Genomic DNA, 21,957 nt, shown 5'->3' with positions numbered 1-21,957 from the left:
TAGGTGACTGGACAGCTTTAGAACAGAATGCTGGTGCCATGGAGAGATGGGGAGACTGAGAAGGTGAGCTGAGCTAAGTTGTTTCTTTCTCTTTGGGGGCATGTTGGAGATGATGCTGAATAATCCAAGTGGATATGGTAGGGGGGAGGGAGTGGTTAGAAACTTGGGATGAGAGCTTGGGAGAGAGGTCAGGGCTGTTGTCAGAAAAATATCTCACTCAGCATTTCCTGTCTTGGGGGCCTTGGACCCCCAAAGGACTCTCTGTTCCATGTGATCTCTCTGGCTCCCCTTCCCTTCCACTGTCCTTGTTCCTGGAGGTCAGTGATGGGGGGAGGTTGGTAGGGGGAGGGAGAGACACCCTTTTACCCTTAATCTTCTTGGCTTGAGTTATGTTGGTGGTGGTGGGAGGTGGGCGGGGCCTGAGCTTTCCCTGACCCCTTGTCTGTCTCCAGTGACTCAGCCAGTGAGTGAGTCCCTGTCTCTGGTATCTGCTCACCTTCCCTTGGGCTCTTGGGTGGGGGTAGGGAAGGGGGGGGGGGAGACTTGCTCTTCCTAGGAGACTGAACTGGGCCCCAAGGCTTCTGGCTCAGGCTTCTGTTCTGGGACAGGAGCTGACAGGAAACTCCCACCCTGGCTTGTCCCTTTCATTCCTGTGGGGGATGGGGAACCTCCTGAGGTTCCTCAGGAGGCGCTGGAAACCTAGGTAGGAGTGGTTGGGGGGAGGTGGGATTTTGCAAGAACTCCCCTTACCTAAAGTATGGTCTGAAACCAGAACAGGGGGTCATTTGATCTCAACCAGACTAGGCCATAGTGTGGTGGGGGCACCTGAGCAGTGATAGACAGTGGTCTGGACCTGGTCAGTCCCTTTGGAAGAGGATTTGGGAGGTTCTAGAGTATGTGGTCTGGATTTTGCCTATGAGTAGTTGCCCATTTGCCCAGAGTGAATGGTAGGTACTTAAGTGAGGAAGAGATGAGGGCACACACAGCTCTTTTGGGCACATCTTAGGGAGAGGTTACTTGGACTAAATCAGATGAATTTAGGGTTCCCCTTTGAAAAAGGCTCTTACAAGTAGAGGCAGGGCCATCCCTCAGGCTCCCTTAGCCCTCTCCCCAGGCACCCCAGGCTGTACTTCCTCCCTCCCCCTCCCATTCCATCCAATTGCTTCCTGACAACTTCTGGCTGCGCCACTACCAGGCAGGCGGCAGCTGGACCCTCCAGGGAGGGGGGAGAAGTCTCAACCCTCCCCCCCCCAGCTGCTGCCTGCCTTCCTGGCCTGGTTTCTGTGGAAACAGGGGGCAGGGGAGACAGAAATAAAACAGTGCTTGGGTAGGGGTGCGGTGGCCAAGCTGGGGTTAGCCCTCCCCCTCCTCCCAAGGCCATGGGCAGACTTGGGCCTATTCCCAGCCTTCAACCTTGGCTCCCAAGTCTGATACCAAGCCCCCTACTCTGATTCCAGTGGGGTCATTGTTTCCTTGCTCCCCCTCTTTCTGGGATGAGGCACAAAGTTCTTGGGAAGTAAAAATCGAACTCCGCCATATTAGAGGGAGAAACTTATTTTGTGAGTGGGAAGAAGAGGGAGTCAGCAGCCTGGGCGGAGGGAGGGTAGGTTTAATGTTTTCCCCCATTCCTCAGAAAAAGATTGCACCCTAAGGTTGTCTCTAGTGGTGGGGAAGGGGGGCACCTTGGGATGGTGACTGCCACCTGGAAGCCTAGCACTGTTATTTACTCTTAGCCGTTTAAGCCTAAAGCTCTTTTTATTTTGAAGGATTTTGCCTTGTGGCCCTATAGAGCTGTAAGTCTCCGCGCCTCTCCCCACCCCCCCCCGCCCCCGCCCGTTTGACAGAGGAAGAAACTGAGGCCCAGATAGCCAAAACCACGCAGTGAGGTGGCAGAGTCAGAACTGGAACCCAGGTCCCTGGCCTCCCATTGCAAAGCTTTTTCCCCCTACCAGCCCTCCCTCCTACCAGTCCGGGAGGGCTGGACCCAGAGCGGAGCTGGAGCCAGGCGGGCCCCTCCCCCGTAGCCCCACGTGACCACAACACAGCGGGCAGTCTCGGGTCTGGGGATGCTGAGTCCCAGCCAGGAAAAAGCCGAAAACCCCAAGTCTGCTCGGATCCTCAGCCTCCCAAAATAACGAGTTGGGTCCCCGGCAGAAGCCAATTAAAATGAAAACTGGGGGGCGATCGCAGGTTGTGTGGGGAGAAGGTGGAAGCGAGGAGAGAGCCAGGGGTCGGGAGACTAGACTCCAAGGCCCTCCCCTGACCGCCAGCCCCTCAACCCCTAGTCGTCGTCCCCCCCTCAGCGGCAGGGCTGCGGGTCCAGGGGAGGGGGCGGGGCGGGCCCATAGCGCCCGGCATGTGGCTCTCCTTTAGGGGAGACTTGGCAGGGGCCGGCGCTGGGAGCAGCCTGGATGATGGAGAACATTAGGAATTTCCTGCAGCTGGAGCGAGCGGCCCGGGGAGCAGGCGGTCGGGGCGGGGGGAGTGCTGCAGGAGAGAGGGGGCGACCGGAGGGGAGGGGCATAGGGGCAGGAGAGGGACAAGGAGGGTAAGGGGACGGGGTGGGGCAGAAGGAGTAAAGGGGCAGAGAAAAGAGGAAGGACCAAAGGGGGCAGAACACTGGCGGGGGCGGGGGGCACAGGGGCCAGAGGAAAGGGGGAGAGAAGAGGGGACAGAAAAGAGTTGGGGAGGGCAATGGCAGGGAGGCCAGGAGAGGGCAGAAGGGCAGAGAACAGGAGAGAGACAGGAACCAGAGGGCAGAAGATGGGCAGGAGTAAGAGGACCAAGGCCAGAACTTAGGCAGACAGGATAAGGGGCGCAGGGGGGCGGGGTGAGGTGGGAGGGGGGAAGCTGCTGGGATGGGCTAAGGGCCCGCGGCCCGAGCCTGGGCTGCGGGCGTCACCACTGCTCTGTTCGGGCGGGGCCGGTCTCAGGATCCAATTTACTTTCCGCCTTCCCCCAGAAGTCCGGAGAAGGTTTGGGAGGGGGGCGGATCCCTGCCCTCCGGGTCACCGGAGCCTTCTCCTCCTCAGCCCCTCCCCAGGCGCGGCCTCGCCGCCCAGCCCAGAGGAGGCGTTCCCCTGGAGACGGGTGCGGGGTGGCGGGGGGTGAGGTTCTGGGGGGACGGGGCGGTTCCCAAGGACTGAGCCGGCCCCAGCCCTCGTCTCGCCCCTCCCGCCGCGGGTTTTTTCGGGTTTGGCAGGTGTCCAGCCCTCCTCCTCCATGCTACCCCCCCACCCCAGCCCTGGGCTGAGCAGAAAAGAGAGGGGGCCAGGTGCAGGCGGCTCCCCTCCCCCCCACCCCAGTCAGATGCTCTGGAGCCCTCCCCGGGGAGCGGGCTGGGGGGGGTGGGGAGGGGGGAGAGCAGGGATCAGGGGCAGCTTCAGGCTGCCAGGTAGCCAGAGAGCAGCGGCGAGAAAACCTGGAAGCAGATTCCTCCTCAGGCCCGGGACTGGGGCCTCTCTGAGGCCTGTTATGGGGATGGTTCTGGACCGATCCTGTAGGGCCCCCCTAGTCCCGCGACATCAGACACCGTTATCCAGCATGGGAACCTGAAGCCCCCAGGTGTGTGTGTGGGGAGAAGGGGCAACCTAGTTCACAGTGTGTGCCCGGGAACCTAGGGTGGCATCGAAATAAATTGTGCCCTTTTTGGCTTGGGGAAGGGTGGGAGTTCCTCCGGGCCCTAATTTTTCCACCAGTGAGGCTATGGCTCCTTCCACTGGTAGGTAGGTGGGGGGAGAGAAGTTCTGTCATGCCTAGACCCTGCCCCCGAACTGAAAGAGAGTGAGACCGAGCCCCTTGGACCCAGAAGCAGAGGGAGGGTGAGCACATGATTATTATTAGCACCCATGAGGCTGCAGTGAGGTGGAGGGGGTTATAAAGGGTTGGGGGAAGTGGGGAGCCAGAGAAAAGAAGGAAGAGTGAAGGGAAATGAAGGGAGTCGGAGAATCAATCTTTCCCCCCTCCCCCTTAATTGAGGACTAAGGCACCCAGTAAATTGACTTGACAATTTGTCGAAGTGATAGCTAAGGTATCCGTCTGCCCATGGCCCCTGTCAGTCTTCTTCTTCTAAGCCCTTCTCCAGGCATCCTCCCATCCTGAGAAGAAATAGGTCTGGGGGTGGGGTGACTATTATATGAACTTCTACTCCCTCGAGGCCCAATATCCCCATCCTGGGAGAGAGGGAATAATCTCTAGGAGACATCCCCCCCCAATCTAGACCCAGAAGATGCACCTTTTCGCCAGTTACTGGGGGGCATAGGAGGGGAACCTGAAGGGTATTGGGTCCAAGTAACCTGAGCCAGGGAACAGAGGTTAGAGTTGTGCCTCCCTCCCTGACCCCTACTGGGCCCTCTGAAATCTGTCCCTTCCATCCAGGACTATGAGAGAAAAGGGTCCCTTCATGCCAAATCTTACAACTTCTCTGTGTGTTAAGTGTAGGATAATAGACAAGGAGAACAACAGGGTCCAGAGAACAAATCCTCTACAGATTGATTTCAGAGAAGGACTGAGATGGGGTGGGAGTTGGCAGTGGCAAAAACAAGGGAGGAGAGATAGCCACTGGGGATAGAAGGTTAGTTGTGGATCGGTAAAATGCAGACTACTAGACCTAAGCAGGAAAGACCTTGAAAATAAAAAACACGGGCAGAGCCCTGAAGTGTAGTCAGAGGACGGGTATTCAATGGTTTTGCAACTGTTACCTTGGACAAATCACTTACCCATTCTGGGCCTCAATGTTCTTATCTGTAAAGTGGGATAGTGGTATTTGTTCTATCTCCTTTTCCAGGGTTGTGAGGAAAGTGCTTCATAAATCTAAAGCATTGAGAAGTGTGAACTGGCTTTATAACAGAGTATCAGAGCTGGAGGGCCCTTAGAACAGAGAATGTGAGAACTGAGATGGACCTTAGAACCCAGAATGTCAGAGCAGGGAGGGCCTTAGAACACAGGATGTCAGAGCTGGGAGGGCCCTTAGAACATAGAATGTGAGAATTGGGAGGGACCTTAGAACACAGAATGTCAAAGCTGAGAGGGCCCTTAGAACACAGAATGTAAGAGCTGAGAAGAATCTTAGAGCCCAGAATGTCAGAGAGGGGAGGGCCTTAGAACACAGGATGTCAAAGCTAGGAGGGCCCTTAGAACACAGAATGTCAAAGCTGGGAAGGCCCTTAAAACACAGGATATCAGAGCTGGGAGGGTCCTTAGAACAGAGAATGTCAGAGCTTGGGAGGGCCCTCAGAACTCAGAATGTCAGAGTTGGTAAGGCCCATAGACCACAGGATATCAGAACTGAGAGGGGCCTTAGAGGTGAAATAGGTTTTTTTGAGAGAGAGTCCATAAATGAGTCAAAAAGTATTTACTGTTACCATGTTTCCTCTGTGCAGATTAGCCCCTCTCCCCCTCACTAAAGGACTTCCAGCAGAGGCCAGTGATGCTGTTGTCTGAGATGGTGTTGCTCATGTAGGGGTCAGCCTAGATGGCTTCGAGGTCCAATCTGAATTTCTCTGATCATCTCTTTATTCCATGTTTAGCCCTTTGTTAGTGGCTGAGCCGGGGAAGACCTCTCTCCCTGCCTGGTTTCTAAATGTTAACCTGCCCCTGTTCACAGTTGTGTTTTAGGGAGAGAGATTGAGGCACATAGTTTCCATGTCTCCCTCAGCTCTCCCAAGTCCTTGAGCCGAGGGGGGACTGGACATGAGGGAAGAGAGATGAAGGCCCCTGCCCTCTCCCTGTGGCCTTCACCTGGTTTACTGTGTTAAGCTGCTGGCTAGATTTTACATAGCCTTTTGTATTCCTGAGACACATCCTCCCCCAAATATACCTTTCCCTCCTTCATCTTTTGCTCCTGGTGGTCACCTCCTCTGATCAGTCCCAGATACCTCTTTAGGACTGTTTGACTAAACCTCAGGTAGATGATTTAGGGCCAAGGATACAAGTTACAAGTTCTATTCATTCAGGTCGCCGTACTCTGAGTGTGTTGGGAGATAGCGTTTTTCCTGTGTGACTCAGTTTCCTCATCTGTAAAGTGGGGGGGTTTCACCAGGTTCCTTCCAGCTTTAATAACAACAGTAATTCTAGTTGTTGACATTTATATACTGTTTTGGGGCTTAAAAAGCATTTTATATACATTATTTCATTTGCTTCTTACAGTACCCTTGTGGTAGGGTCGGGCACAGTCGGCCGGGGAAGACCTGAATTCAAATCCAGTCTCAGACACTTACTAGCTATGTGACCTTAGAAGTTTGACTCAGTTTCCTCAACTGTCAAGTGGGAACAGTTATAACACTTATCTTTCAGGTAGCTGGGGCTAAAATGAGACATTTGCTGAAACAAAACATTTACCACCATGCGACCAGGTATATAGTAGGTGTTACATAGATGCTGCTTCTCTCCCTTTCCCCTTATCTCCATTCTAGGGATGAGTAAGCTGAAGCTCAGTCTGTGGCTTGGGGTGGGGTAGGGTGTGTGACTGAGGCCTCCTCCCTTCTCCACCTATTAAGTGTGGCATGCTTGTGAGGTGGGCCGTGAAGAGTTTTTTAGAGCCTGGGAAAGAGTAGGGGCTAGTGGGGTTTGTTGACTAGACTTCATTTTTTTTTTCTAAGGGCGTTCTGGGAATGGAATGGGAGGGGAAAGTCTCTCCCACCCTTCCCCATGTAACTCTCCACACTCGGATCAGGAGCTCTCCAAGAATGAAGACTTAGGTCTTGGCTCCAGTCTAGACTCTCTGAGCCTGGATTCCCAACTCTGCCTACAGGGGGTGCTCCATGGTGGTGCCTTATGGAGCCTTGAGAAACACTAAATCCCCCTGAAGACCAAGTGCTGGGAAGATAGATGCCAAATGAGCGGCGGTGCCCCAGCTAGGGGACACAGTCATTATTGTAGTGAATGGCACAGTCATTACTGTATCACCCTTCACCCTACCGCACCCCTGTCCTGGAGCAGCACACTCCTTTCATCCCCCCAGGTCCCCTCCCTTCAGAGGCTGTGGGGTCTTTGGGGAGGTCAGGCTAAGGACAGCGAGGCTGGCTCAGAAATCATAGGGCACTTTGAAAATCATCTAGAGGCCACCCCCCTCATTGTTACAGATGAGTTACTGAAGCTCAGAGAGATGGAGCCCAAGGGTAGGCAGGCATAAAATACAAGAGCCAAGATTCGATTCCAGGTCCCCTGACTTGGAATTTAATGTTCTTTCCATGACACCACTGTGGGAGACCGGGTGTGCGTGTGAGGCTGTCAAGACGTGTATGTGAAGGGGTGGGGGGAGAGGAGAGAGGAGAGAGAGAGAGAGAGAGAGAGAGAGAGAGAGAGAGAGAGAGAGACCGTGTGACAGACTTTGTCAGAGGGAGACAGGCGCCTGTGAGACTGTAGCGTGTGTCTCTGGGAGGGTGTATCCGTGTGACAGACTGAGGGAGGGATGGGGTGGGGGGAATAGAGTTGAATTGTATGTGTCAGAAGAGTAGCAAATAGTGGTGGGGTTGTCTGTGTGATAGAGGAAGCAATGGAGAAAGGAGAGAGATGTTGGGGGGCAGGCGTGTGTGGAAGAACTAAAGAGAGAAGACTCTTGGAGGTATCAGGCTGTATTGGGAGGAGGGGGGAAGGCTTGGGAGGCTGTGTGGAAGGGTGTCAGGCTGAGTGTGGAAGGGGATCAGGCTGTAGACAGAGGGGATCAGTCGTGGAGGGGGTAGTCTTAATGCATGGGAGAGGGTCAGCTGCATTTTGACATCACGTTGTGTTGGGAGGGGTGTCAGGCAGCATGGGACGGGGTCAGGTTGGGCATGTGGAATTCCGACTGTTTGACCGGACTGGGCTCAGTCTCTTTTCCCTATCTCCATCTCTGCCCCTTCCGTGGAGGGTCCTGCACTCCCCTCAGGTTTGTCCACAGCAGTCGGCTCCTGCCCTCAGCCCATCCAGCCCTCCCCCCACTCCCCACCCCAGGTACACCCTGCAAGAAAGAGCCAGCTAGCCCGGTTATTTTTAAACATCCTCAGGCCCTGCCACAGCCCCAGTAATTTCACCACGGTGCCTAAGTCAGGAACAGGAGTGAATTGACCTCTTAACCCTTTCCCCGCTGGGGGATTAGACTCAGTTTCCTGTTCCTTCTCTAGAACCAGCTCCATCCTGCTTGGGGTGGGGGGGGGCACCCTGGAGGATGTGGCCAGAGCCCCCCTCTCCTGGGGGGGGGAGGCCTGGGGGAAGGGGCTTGGCAGGCAGGCGAGAGCCAGGCAGGGAGTGATAAATATTGAAGAGGAGGGATTTCGTCGCAGGCTTGGAACAGCTGTGGATGTCACACTATCTCTCCACAGGTTTACTGACCCATTTCCATTCTCGCGGCTGCCGGTCTCCTAGCAACGGCAACAGTCCCCCCAGAACAGGCGGAGAGTGAGTGTCTGCCATTAGCCACTGCCGCATCTGTGTCAAGGTTACCCCGCTCCCTGCAAACCCGGCTCGGCTTGTTTTCAGCTGGAGCCCAGCACACCCTGTTCCCCTGCCCCCGTCCTGGCCCCGGCCAGAGAAACTGAGGGGGAGGGGGGAAGGCCCTGAGGAGGGAAACAGCTGGAAGGTAGAGAGAGTGGCACCCCCTCTCCTCTCTCCTCTTTCTCCCCTCCCTGATTCAGTTCCTGAGTTGGGGGGTGGGGGGTGGCAAAATGTTACTCCTGTTTGCTTGCCTGAATTCCAGAGTCCCTAAGACCTGGGTCCTGGCCCCACCTCCTCCAGGAAGCTTGTCCTGACTAACCCCACCCAGCTCCTGTCACTCAGTGACTTGGCATTGCTAGGCACTTGGGTCCTGGTAGCTCCGGGTTCTTTGGCCCTTGTGTGTCTTGCAGGGTTTCTGAGTTTCTCCTTCCCCCTTCCCTCCCCACAGCCTTCAACTACAGTCTCCTAGTCCCCTCGTTTTGCAGATGAGGAAAAGCTGGTTCAGAGGAGTTAAGTGAACTGTCCAAGGTCACACAGCTAGAACATGGCAGCGGTGGAACTGGCATCCAGGTCTTCTGATTTCAAATCCAGTGATCTTTCTTTCATGCCATGCTGTCTCTCTGTGATTCCCTCCGGGTAGGGGCTGTGAGTTCTCATGCCAGAGGCTCCCTGAGGGCAGGGGCTTTCTGAGGATAGGGGAGTATGAGTCCTCTCTAACTCCTTCTGGAAGCCCCCAGGCCATGGCTGTGTGTTCTAGGGGTCCCTGGACCAGAGTTGAGGTAGGCAGGGAGCTGTTATTAGGACTTCTTATTAGGGACTTGAATCTCTGTTCTAGTTTAGCAGCAGAGACCCTTCAGGCCAGTCTGAAACCACATCCATCTACCCATCTTCCACTGCCCTGTTCTTTCCACTCTCTGGATGCTTTTGGAGCCCTAAAAACTTGGCTGAAAAGAGTTAAGGCAGCCCCCCCCATTTGGCTCAGTCCCTTCTCCACCTCCTGCCCCTCCTCCCCATGGTATGTAAGTCCCCCTAGGCTGGGGGGAGGGCTTCAATGGCCTGGTAGCCATCATGTGGTCAGCCTAGACCTGACCAGTCACATTCCTGCCCAGGGGGCGGGCCCAGGGCCAGAGGGGACTGGGACTTGGTGGGGGGCCAGGTTATGGAAGGGTCTAAAGCTAGAAGGAATCAGGGGAGGAGAATCAGAGAGAAGATGGAGGGGGATTTGGTAGGGGGAGGGAAAAGATGGGAGTCTTAACCAAAACGAGCCAGTGACTCTGCGCCCACTCCTCTGTGCCTCAGTCTCCTGGTTTTTTCTTTTCACCCCTACTCCCTTATTTTCCCCTCAATCTCAAAGGACACATCAGCAAAATAAAGAACTCCTTCTACCTCCGCCCTTACCTCTCAGAGAATGTGAGAACCAGACCCAGAAAGAGAGAAAGAAGTAAGAGAGGGGTGACCATTTGGGGGAAGGTTTAGTCCCAAGTCTAATTCTCATCAGCCCTGATGCCCAATTTCTTTTTGGTGAGCAGAGCTCCTCTTCTCGGCCACAGAGGTGGGGGGTTGGGAGGGGGCTTGACTTTCTAGGTGAGAACTGTGTCTTTCAAGAAGAAACAGCTCAGACCTCTGGGAGGCAGTGGTAATTCACTGGGTGGCCTTGGGATCATAGATTTTGAACTTGAAGGCACCTTAGAGGTCATCTGGTTAAAGGATCTAGAACCTAAGGGACCCTCATCTAGTCCTGCCCTCCCATTGTACACATGACGGAACTGAGGCCCAAAGATGTGTTACTACCAAAAGGTAGTAAACACAGTTGTGGGATTTGAACCCAGGGCTGTTTCCATTACACTGTAGGCCAGCTCCTTCATTTTACATATGAAGAAACAGGTCTAAAGGGAAAATGAATTGCCCGAGGGCCCCCTGTTGGTTCCAGTGGAAGAGCTGAGATGGGCTTTGTTTCCACTTTAGGGGCCCTTTCCTCCATGGGTGGCGTAGTGGATAGAGAGCTGGCCTTAGGGCCAGGAAGCCCTGCGTTCGAGTCCCACTGCAAATGCTTCCTGGCTATGTGACCCTGGACAAATCACCCTTTAACCCGTCCCTGCTCTAGACAACTCTCCCAATACTGTCAGTCACAGAGAAGGTCATTTCCTCGTCTGAGAGTGCCCTGTACCAGTGGACTCACAGGCCTGGTCCCCACTCCTTCTCTTTACTATCCTGTGCTTCCTTTTAAGTCACTTCTCCTGTCGGAGCCTCAGTTTCCCGTTTGGTATGGATAATTGTAAAGATTTCTTCTGGCTCTTCTATTCTGTGATTCTTTGAGTGTGTTTGGGGGGAGGGAGGGAGAAGGGATGAAGGGTGACCCTGTAAGGGATGGGGGGGAGGTAGGGTAGCTGCCAGGCAGAGGGGGAGTTTGCAATGTGATCCTGAATCTAAAATAGCCTGGGTCATTTTCAGCTGCTCTGGCCGAGGCATCTGATCCTGGGGAGGGCAGTGGAGGTGGGAAGGGGGGAGGCAGGGAAGGTTCTCTTTAGGCTCCTGGGAAACCTAGCCCCTGGGGCAGAGGGGAGGAGGGAAGGAGAGAGAATTCACAGGCAGAGTGGAAAGACAGGGCACACAAGGGGTTAATGAGCCACAAGGCTCTGCCCTCCTTCCCGAAAGCACCCTCCAGCCAAGGTGAAAGGTTAGCTCTAAGGAGGCCAAGTCTGGTGGAGAGAATGCAAGGTCCTTGTTCCAGGCTGGAGAACAGACACGGACTCCCAGAAAGAAGGGCCCTTTGAGATCCTCTGGAGTAAGTTTGGATCGACTAGATGTCATCAAAGGTGTGAGGCCTTAGAGGGCAGTGTGGCTAATTAAAATTGGGTTTGGGGCATAAAATAAACTGCCGTTCCTTAGTCTTACTTCATTTACTTACTTCACTCTGACTGGGTTTTCTGTGTGATGTAGCCAGAAGGTTGACTGTTTGGCCTTGGGTAGATCATTTCCCAGTCACAGACCTCAGCTCCCTCCCATTGTAGCAAACCATCTCTAAGGTCCCCTTTCAGCTCATAGAACCACAGAATGTTGGAGTTGGAAGGGACCCTAGACATCATCGGGTACAAACTCCTTATTTTTACAGATGACAAAACTGAGACCTGGAGAGAGAGAGAATATCTTTTATCCCAAAGGGCTTCTGATCCAAAGACCAGTTTTAGACTTGTTAGGCCAGCCCTAATAATAGATGACGTTTGGGTTCCTGGGGAATCTTCCATAGGATCCAGAATTTCTAAGGTTCCCGAGAGAGGGATCAATGCTTTGAATAGATTCTGTGTCAGGTAAGGTGAGCTGTAGATACCGTGTTGTATGTGTGAGTGTGTGTGTGTGTGTGTGTGTGTGTGTGTGTGTGTGTGTGTAGGGGGATGGCAAGAATAGAGTAGTGAAACTTTGCCTGGGATGGGGGTACTGGGGTACTGTCACTGTGGAGGGGTGAGGGTATAACTGTGAGACTACATTGCTACAGTCAGTCAGAATGTATCTATTAAGCACCATTTGGTAGATGCTGGGCTAAACTCTGGGGATACTAGGAAAGGCAAAAACAATCCCTGCCCTCAAGGGGCTTACTGTAGTTGGGGTTGGAGGGATAGTGAAGGGGGAGCCAAATCCAGAATTATCGTGGCCTTGTGACTGGGTGTGCCTGCAGCCCTACTGGGTGGGACTTGGTTAGGACCTGAGGGTGCCCGGCTGTGCCTGTGGGCAGTGACTGATGGAGGAGGTTTTGTCTGTGCCTCTGAGGCCAGGGTGTAGCTGGTTCTGTGAGTGTGGCTGTAGGTAGTAGGTATGTGTGAACAGAAGACATCCTGAGAGAGAACAAGTCCCCATTTGTGCTCTCGCAAGGCCTGGGGCTGGACTGGGCTGGGCTGGACACACACTCTCTTGGGGATGCCCACGTGCCTGAGGAAGCCTCCCTGGGCCCAGATGGGATACCCGATCAGTCTCTCTCCCTAGGCACCTTTGTCCCCTAGTGGAGCCAAGAGTCTTGACCACTATATCTTAATTCCACCCTCTCCTCACCCACAATGTGCCAATCAACAGAAGGCCTGTCCAGGGATGCCCTGTCCCCAGGCCGATGAGGGGAGACATAGCTCTTGGAGGAAAACCAGAGTCTATTCACATCCAGAGACCACCAGGGAGGTAGAGGCCTGGGCCGGGAGGAAGAAGCATTTGGCAGAACTCAGGAAGTCTCCCTGGAGGAGGAGGAGGTATCCCAGCTGTCCCATCTCCCTTCCCACCTCTGGCTCAACAGATGCTACCCATGGAGAGGAAGAGAGAATCTAAAGAGTGTGTGTGTGGGGGGGGGGGGTGGCAATGCAAGAGAGGGCCAGTGGGAGATTTTCACACACTTAACTACCAGGAAGGCTAGAGCAAACACCCCTGTACACATCCAACAGATGGCCCTGAAAGTCTCCAAAGCATACCCTAGGCCTACCCTGACCACCAGAACAGCTTCTCACCTTCCCTCCTTGGGAGGAGTTCAGTTCTGGGGGTCCTGGGAGTCAGGGTAAGACTGGGATGGTGGTACAGGGGCCAGGGAAGTTGGGGGGATGTAGACCCAGTGGCACCGAAGCAGTTAAGAGACTGCTTTGGTCCCTACGTTCCATCAGACAATTAGTGAGGCCGCCTGACAACATCACACTGAGCCAGGCAAACCTCTCCCCCCTCCCAACCCCCCCATAGGCTCCCCCCACCGGTTCAGCTGTTTATTCTGAGCCTTTAACAATTGGGATTCTGACTTAGAGGAACGGGCGCCCCGCTCTGCCCTCTGACCTGCCGTTGCTGTGGCAACCAGAGCCCGGGTAGGCCTTGGTGCTGTGTTAGGATTACAGATCTGAATTCACAATCTCCAAGCTCTCCTACATGCCATCCCTTGGCCTCAGCACAGCGCTCTGGGTCCCCACTTATATTTGGGAGGACACTGCATTGCTTTGGGTGTCTGGGTGCTTGCTCTCCCCAGCTCACCAAGGCCCCACGTGGCCACCTCTGGATTGCAGTAGGACTCCGATAGAAGAAGGCAGGCAGAGAATCTCCTTTGCCCTCTTCTCCAGGAAACCTTCCTCCTTTCCTCATGCCCCTGCCTCCTTGGCCATGTAGGGTGTAGCCCAGGCTGAGGGCTCAGGGTTGGGGGGGGGTGCGGTGTGGTATCAGAGCTTGGCTCCTAACGGCTCCCTCCATTCTCTCTGTGATTTCCTCTCTCCCCCTCCAGTCAGGGTACCCCACGCCCCAAGCTCCCGGTGCCAGGAGCCCATGCCCCCGAGGTGCCGGCCTCCATGGGAACGGGGGCGCCTGGCCCGGCCTAGCCCCTCCCAACAGCTCTGCAGCAACTGCCCTGTGAAACCCGAGCCAAACGCATCTGGGAGCCTCATGTGCAGACACACATTCCATTTGTGGCCGGGCCCCCCCCTCCTGGCTCCCCCCTCACTTGCCGTTCCTCCTCCTGCCTCCACCCTCTGCCTCAGCCCTGCCTCCGCCTCCTCACACTCCCCCTTCTCTCCTCTGCCTCCCCCCCCACTGTCACTTTTTGTCTCCCCCATCCCTCCTCCTCCTCCTCCTCCTCTTCACACACTCTCTCTCAGTCTGTCTCCCTCTGTGTGTCTGAATGTGTCTTCTCTGACTGTCTCTGTCTCTCCCCAGCTACTCTCTCCTTCAGGGCCTGCAGTATGTCTTTAAATGTCTGTCTTTGTCTCTGAGCCCCCCATTTCTGTTTTCGTCTCCATGTCTCTCTTTGCTTCTCTGTCTCTGGTCATCTCTGTGTCTCTGTCTCCGTCTCTACCTCTGTTTCTGTCCGTGTGGGTGTCTCTCTCTGTCTCCATGTAAATCTTGCTGTCTCTGTGTCCTTGTCTCTAGGTCTGTCTCCTTCCCTACCTGCTCCCCATGGATCTCCTTCAGAGCCAGGAGTCTCACTTGGCTCTTGCCTCCATCACCACCTCTCCCCCTCCCCCAGCTCTGCCTGGCAGGGACTTGGCCGCCCTCCATTCTCAGGTCCCTGGTTTGGCCACTGCAGCCTCCGGGAGGGGGGTGGGGTGAGATCAGCTGCCCTGGAACCCAGAGAGTAGAGCCGGTGGGGAGGGGGAGGGCGTTGCTGAGGCAGAAATCAGGAGATGGGGGTGGGAGTGGGAGGGCAGCCTTTCTGGAGCAAGCTTGTTGGCATCTCAGCCCAAGAAGGCAGGGGATGCCAGGCTGGGGATGGGGGGTAGGTAGGCGTTGTCAACTGGTCAGTGTCTGTACTATCTCCTCCCTCCCCCCTAACTCCTACCAAGAAAGCAATGTCAAAATCAAACAAGATAATATTGGTAAAACTCTTAGCATAGTGCCTGGTGCATAGTAGGTCCTCGATAAATACTTGTTGTCTTCCTCCAGTATGGTCTCATGGAAGGAGCCCTCGGCTGGGATTCCGAAAACTAGGGTTCTAGTACCATCTGTCCACTGACAGTGTGACCTGAGTCAATAATACTACCTCTCTCTTTAAGTCTTGTCTTCCTTCTATTAAATGAAGGTGTTGAAACTAGATGGTCTCTAAAGGCCCTCTGAGCTCTGACATCCTGTGTTCTAAGATCTATCCCACTATGACATTCTGTGTTCTAAGGGCCTTACCATCTCTGACATCCTGTGTTCTAAGGGCCCTCCCATCTCTGACATACTGTGTTCTACAGGCCCTCCCAGCTCTGACATTCTGGGTTCTGAGGGCCCTCCCATGTCTGACATCCTGGGTTCTAAGGCCCTCCGAGCTCTGACATTCTGGGTTCTAAGGGCCCTCCCAGCTCTGGAAGTCTGAGATTCTGTGTATGGCTCCCACCTGTTGTGGGTCCTAAGGTGCCTCTGGCTTCTTCTTTGTGGTACCTTGGGAGCAAAGCAGGCCTTGGGCTTTTGGAGGTCATGCAATCTTGATGTGTCCTTGGGATGTCCAGAGGTCTGGTGCCTCTGGCCTCTGTTCTTCAGGGAGGCTCTGGGGCACACTCCCACTTCATGTCCCATACCCCCAGTGGGTTGCTTACGCAACAGCACCCAGAGAGCACTAAGTGGGAGGAGATTTTGTGAGGCTGCTTCTGGTAACATGAGGGTAGCTGGATAGGGAGCCCAGTACCCAGAGAATAGTGAGGAGGGAAGGCAGAGAGCCTGAGAAGCCTTGACTCTTGGGTTCTGACTGCTCTGGACTGGGCTGAACCCTTGTTTCTTCTAGGTCTTGAGTCTTGGCCTTTTGACTCACAAACCTTGGATTTAGTTAAATTGGCTTTTCCCCATCCCTTCCAAGTTCAGACACAAGGGAGGTTGGGACCAGCCTCTGCTCTTGGGAATTGTCCATTGCTGATGCCCATCCCAACTGGGCCCTGAGTCTACCGAGCTCAACGTGGCTCCTGTCTGTCTAGTACTTCAGACACCACCTCCCCCAGTACTAGATTGTAAACTCCTTCAGGGCAGGGATTGTTTTTGCCTTGGTTTTCCTAACATTTAGCAAGGTCTCTGCTACATAGTAGGCCTTTTAAAAAATGCATGTTGACTTAACTTGGCAGTGGAGACAAGGACACTGCTCCCAACTTCTTCTACCACCCTGGTCCTTGGCAAATGCTTGAGAGCCTCATTGTTCCCACCTGTACAATAGGTCCACTACTCTTCCATTCCTGACTTCTGCCCAGTTCCAAGGTCCTTTTAGATCCCTGGCTAACAGCAGGCCAAAATGGAGGTTCAACGAGCAGAAGATCTCAAGGGGAGTTGAAGAGGAATAGTCATGGTGTCCCCTCGTATGCTCTGCAGACCCCAATACTTAAACCCCTTCCCAAATCAACAAAGCTCTGTCCAGGACCAGAAAAGGATTTCTTGGATGGCTCTAGGGCTCAGGGGAGATGAGGGGAGAGCCCTGGGTAAGGAAAATGGCTGGGATTCTGGAAAGCCTAACCTGGGGAGGGCCTTGGGGCCTGGAGAGAGAGCACCACCAGGCCTGATCTCCTACTGGGCAAGATCCCCCTTCCCCCTCCCAGCAGGCCTCTAGGCCTGGGGCTTTGTGATATAGCCACCTCTGGGTTGGGAGCCAGCGCCCGGGCCCCTCCCTGTTCCTTGAAAGGAAGGGGGTGGGGGTGGGAATCCATCCTTGAAGGTTCCATGCCCCTGAGTCCCCTTCTGCACCCAGCCTTCCTGCCCTTCCCAGAAGAGAGGCAGGCTCAACTCCAGGCCCTCCCCAGCCCTCATCGCCCTTCAGAGGCAACAGCCTCTGAGTTGCCAGGGCAACAGGGTCCCAGGCCAGGCCTCAGGGAGGGGCTGGGCAGGCACTGACTCCTCAGCACTTTGTCTGGGCCCCCATAGCCAGGTTTGTGGCTCTGGACAGCTGGTCTCTCCCACAGGCCAAGGGAGGGCCTGGCCCGCCCCCGGAGATCCAGAGCTGGGGGATGGGGAGAGCCTGGCTGAACTGGACTCAGTGTCCTAGCCTGGAGGCCCTGGTTCCTTTTCCACACCCCATGTTGTCCTGCTCTTGGGGTGTCTTGTCTTTGGCTCACCCCACACACCTCTTTTGACCAGTTTTCAGGCGTAGTCCTCTGGACAGCCAGGTTGGGGTAGGGGGGAGGTTGTCACGAGACGGCTTGGTGACAGGAGCTGGGGGGAGAGAGGGTGTCCTCTGCGACTCCCCAGGCAGGCTGCGGTGCATTCTGGGATGGGGAGCCTGACGCCCCCCACACACACCCCCATTTCTCTGCGGGCGGGGGAACAAAGCTGGCACTGAGGCCGCAGCTAAAATTAGCCCGTTTCCCTGTGCGGGAGCGAGCGCTGAGCATGCCAGCCGGCCGGAGCGCTGCTGCCTCAGCAGGCCATCTGTCACTGGATTTTGTAAGCCCCCCAAAAACCCCCAGCCCCTCCAAATGAAGCATCTTGCTGGGGAGTCAGGGCCAGTGGAACCCCAGAAGCAGAGATTGGGAGACCAGCCTCCTCCCTTCTTAGACAGATCTACCCTGGTCAGAGCTCACTCTATCCTCGGCTTTCCTGGAATTGCCTGGACTGGCAGCTGCTTCTAATCCCAGTTCTGCCATTTTATAGCTGTGTGGCCTTGGAGAAGTCATTTCCTTCCTTTGGACCTGTTTCCTTCTGTGTAAAATGCCAGGGTGGGATATGTAAAGTCCCTCAAGGTAGCTTGGTACATTGGAAAGAGCTGTCAGTGGCTTTGCCTCTTACTATCTGTGTGACCTTGGGTAAGTCACATACTGCTACTACTACTAGCAATATCAGCTGTTACATCTATACTGCTTTACATATTACGACGTAGGCACTATTCTAATCCTGTTTTACAGATGAGGAAGCTGAGGCACAGAGCAGTTCAGTTGCATCCCCAGGGACACACGGCTAATAAGGGTCTGAGGCAGTATTTGAACTAAGGTCTTCTGGAACCCTGTCCATCCTCCATAAACTCCAGGGGCTCCCCATGGCCTCCAAGATCAAATACAAAATGTGCTGACATTCAAAGCCCTTCGTGATCTAGTCCCCTTCTACTTTTCCAGTCTTCTTGGACCTTTTTCCCTGCTATGTATTTCTTTGTTCCAGTGACCTTGGCCTCCTTGCTTTTCCACGAACATGACCCTCCATCTCTGGGCAGGCTCTGGGCCTTTTCTCTGGCTGCACCTGGAATGCCCTCCCTCCTCTGCTCTGACCACTGACCTCCCTGGCTTCCTTTAGGTCCCAACTAAAATCCCACCTCCTACAGGAAGCCTTCTGCAGCCCCTCTTGAGTCCAGTACCTTCCTTTTGTTCATTATTTCCTGTTTATCCCATGTGTAGCTTGCTTTGTATATACTTGCTGGCATGTTGTCTCCCCCATTTAACTGTAAGCTCCTCGAGGGCAAGCACTGTCTTTTGCCTCTTCTTGTCTCCCCAATGCTTACTTCCGTGCCTGACACAGAGTAGGCACTTAATAAACATTGATTGAGTGACTTTCCACCTGGCTGCCCTGGGCCTTAACTTCCCTGGGCATCAGCTTCCTCATGTGAAAAATGAGAGGGGGTAAATGAGATCAGTGGTTCTTGACGTTTTTTGGATCATGGGACCTTTCGGCCATCTGGTAAAGCCTCTGGCCCTCTTTAAAATATATGAAATTAAATCTGTAAGATTACAAAGATAACTAAGATGGAAATAGTTATCTAAAAATTTGTTTTAAGTTCCTGGACCCCAGGTTAAGAAACCCTGGATAATTTCTAAGACTCTTTCTACCTCTAGACTATGATCCTCCCAACTCTGACATCCTGTGTTCTAAGGGCCCTCCCATCTCTGACATCCTGGGTTCTAAAGGTCCTCCCAGCTCTCACATTCTGTGTTCTCAGGCCCTTTCCAGCTCTAACATTCAATGTTCTAAGGCCCCTCCTAGTTCTGACAGTCTCTGTTCTAAGGCCTCTCCCAGCTCTGACATTCCATGTTCCTAGGGCCCTTCCAGCTCTGACATCCTGTGTTCTAAGGCCCTGCCCCCCAGCTCAAGTAGCCCAAGTCTGTATGCTTCCTTTCCTGAGGAGGGAGGGTGTGAAGACCCCCAAAGCACCAATCCTGCTCTGTTTTCCTTACTTCCCTCGATCAGAAGGGAGGAGCCAGCCCTCTCCCCCCACCACTTCTCCTTGCCCCTCAATGCCAGGTAGAAGGGGAGAATCAGCCAGTGCCTCCAGTCTTCACTGCTTCCCTCTTCTCTATGGTGCTTTGAGGCTTGTGCCCTGAGTGTCCACTGCCCTGGGCCTCTGAGGCCCACAAAGCCAAGGGACTGTGAGACAGGCTCCCAATTCTCCTTACTAGTTGTTTGTCCTTGGGTCCTCAGTTTCCCTCCTCTATCAAATGGGTCTGTAGTCTCTCTCAGCTCTGATAAAGGAGAGGGAATTTTGCTAAATCAAGCCTAAAGTCAAAAGTCAAAAAGACTCAGTTCTGCTGTTTGCTAGCTTTATCGCTGGACAGGCCAGTTAACTTCTAGGCTGGGTTGAGTTTGGTTTTTTATCAGTAAAATAGAGATAATCATAAAGTTTGCAAAGAACTACCCTGAGAGGGAGGTGGTATTGTGATTTCTGTTTCATAAGTGAGGAAAGCCCTTTACTTACCCAAGGTCATTCAGCTGAGTTTCAGGATATGAACACAGGTCTTCCTGATTCTAAATCTGGTGCCTTTTATACTATCCCACGCTGCTTCCCTCGGTGTGGCCCCTAAAAACCTCAAAAGCCTATTGGAATAGAAATCATTTTTTTCCTAAATTTTTTCCCTCTGATCCTATCCTGAAGGGGTGTAGTACAAACTGGAAACAGAACTCCAGAATGGTTGAGTGTGTTTTCCATAGTCACACAGCAAGGCACAGTATGGGCTGGGCCTAGACCCCATTGCCTCTTGGCTCCCTGCCTTTCACACCAACCTCTGACCACTGTAGACTCAGCCTTTTCCCCTAAGTGACTCATCTGGCTTCCCCCGCCTCCCCCTAATTTGGCCTAGCTCTGGGAGCTGAAATTGGGGAGCTGGGGGAGTCTCCTTGGCCCTTCACTTCCTGCCACACAGGCCTGTCTTCAAACTGTGGCCTAGACCTATGTGTATGTGTGTGTGTGTGTGTGTGTGTTGGTGGGGTGGGGTTGGGCGCCAGTGCTAGGGGTGCTCGGCTCTATCCCATCTGACTCCTCCTCATCCCCACCTCCACCCCCAGGACAGGGACAGACAGACCCAGACCTCCCCCAGGTCCTGTTTATTCTTGCCCCACTGCCAGAATCCTTCCCAGCCCTTTCTCCATTCCTACCACCGGGTCCCCCAGACACTCCAACTGAATTAAATAATAAATAACAGGGCAGAAGAGGGAGGGTGAAATTAAGAGTTATTGCAAGAGAAAGAAGGGGAAAGAGAGAGTGTGTTTGTTTCCAGAGGAGGGCTGCAGCACGCAGGGTTAGGGGGCTGACTGCCCTGGAGAAATGCGGGATAGGGAGGGGAAGGTAAGTGCATTATCTACGGGTGTAGATGATGTGAGACCAAGTGAAGGGAGTTGTAGAAGGAGGTGTGGAAGGGAGACGAGGTCTGTGTCTGGCTTTGGCTTTGAAAGGAGGAGGGTGGAGGCTGAACACCCGCTCTCCAGCCCCAGAATGCTTGGCTTTCCCTATAGAGAACAGTGTGAGCTCTGGCCATGACACTGACCAATTCCATGGGTACAAAGGGGCCAAGTTCACCTGCCCACAACATCCAGGGTCCCAAGCTTCTTGCTAGGCCTTTGCCCCTTGGGTGGCCACAGAAGGCTGTGACCCTTTTGCCTGTCATTGGTGATAACTTTGACGATAGACAGATGGACTTGGCTTGGTACTGTGCTTGTGTCCTCACAGGGTCATAATGCTAGGGTCTGAGCAACAGGTTGTATAGGCCAGACTCTGGCCTCACCTCTTAGGAGCTCATGGACCCATCCTGCGGTGGGTGTGTGGAGGGGAGAAGGAGTGTTGTTGTGGTAACCGCCTGTTTTCACATGGTTGGTGAGGATAACGGGGATGTTTGTTTGGGTCGGGTATACCTTGGCTGATGTTGCTGTGGAGGGGGACTGTTGGAACAAAGAACCTATCACCTTGTTTCTAAATCTTTAAACAAAAAATTATTGACACCATTTGTCCTTACATCACTAAAAACAAAACAACTTAGCCCCTTCCAGTTTGAAAGCTCCTCTGTGATCAAGGGGAACAAGTAAATGAAAAACACCGAGTACAGTGACCACATGTAACAGTGTAGGCGACATTTTGTCCCAGTAGTCCCCCGCTTCTCTGCCTCGAGGAGGGAAGAGTGTCTTCTGCTCTGTGCTTGAGAACCTCTCACCTAGTTCTTATCTGGGGGGCTGGTGATGCAACCAGTAACCTTCTTAACTTTGTTGGGATGGAATCTATAACAGGTTGGATTAGTATACTTGCCTCATGCTTTTGGGATGGGAAGAGGGTGGGACAGTTGTGTGCCTTCCCCTGCTATGGGGGGTGGGGGTAGGGTGACAGGCAGCTGTGTGTAGTTGTTACATTTTTGGTGAGGGGGTTGAGTGCCTGACTCACTGTTGACCCAAGACGTGTGTGTGTGTGTGTGTGTGTGTGTGTGTGTGTGTGTGTACATACCTCTCCAACATTTTTGTGTGATTCTCAGGTGTCATCCTTATAGTCCCTTGGCCTAAAGGGAGCATGCCATGTCTTATGCCATAACCTGGGTGCCCTTCTTTCTCTGAAATACTGGGCGAGAGGAAGCTGATGTTGGGAAACCAGTGTGTATGTAAATGGGGAGAAGGAGAGGGTAGAGTCATCTCCTCCTTCCCCTCTCTGGACCACAGAGCCCCAAAGGGCAGAGCTTTGGAGAGGGTGGACAAGGCCTGGAGCCACAAAGAGGGAAGTTGGGAAGAAGGAAAGGGGGTAGAAGGAAGGGATGGGATTTCTAGCTGTGGCAGTAGGGGTAGAGGAGACCTAGGCTAGGGGAATGTCGATTTGGTGGGTGTGGTCTAAACGTAGAGCATATACAACATTGGGTACTTGAGCAGGAGTAGGGGTGGGGATTGGGCTGAGGGATCCCTGTAGGAGATGGG

General features: G+C 53.8%; 1 protein-coding gene across 5 annotated transcripts in view; it reads left to right on the top strand.

Annotated features, from left to right (window-relative positions):
• The window catches only part of AHDC1 (AT-hook DNA binding motif containing 1), an 86,690-nt gene that overhangs the window by 29,909 nt on the left and 34,824 nt on the right, over nt 1–21,957 (top strand). For 2 of the 5 annotated variants that reach the window (XM_036742426.1, XM_036742429.1), the window contains exons 3-4: nt 8,301–8,376; nt 8,861–8,982. The exons of 1 other annotated variant lie outside the window; for it this stretch is intronic. The gene's annotated coding sequence lies outside the window, so the exon portion shown is untranslated. Of the gene's footprint in view, nt 1–3,491; nt 3,565–7,464; nt 7,565–8,300; nt 8,377–8,860; nt 8,983–21,957 lie in introns of those variants that run through there. 2 more of the 5 variants (XM_036742430.1, XM_036742427.1) reach the window with 2 other exon arrangements.

Source organism: Trichosurus vulpecula, chromosome 2 (genome assembly GCF_011100635.1).
Source record: "Trichosurus vulpecula isolate mTriVul1 chromosome 2, mTriVul1.pri, whole genome shotgun sequence".
NCBI lineage: Eukaryota > Metazoa > Chordata > Mammalia > Diprotodontia > Phalangeridae > Trichosurus > Trichosurus vulpecula.
Note: the sequence above shows the minus strand (reverse complement) of the source record. Positions and strands in the feature narration are given on the sequence as shown.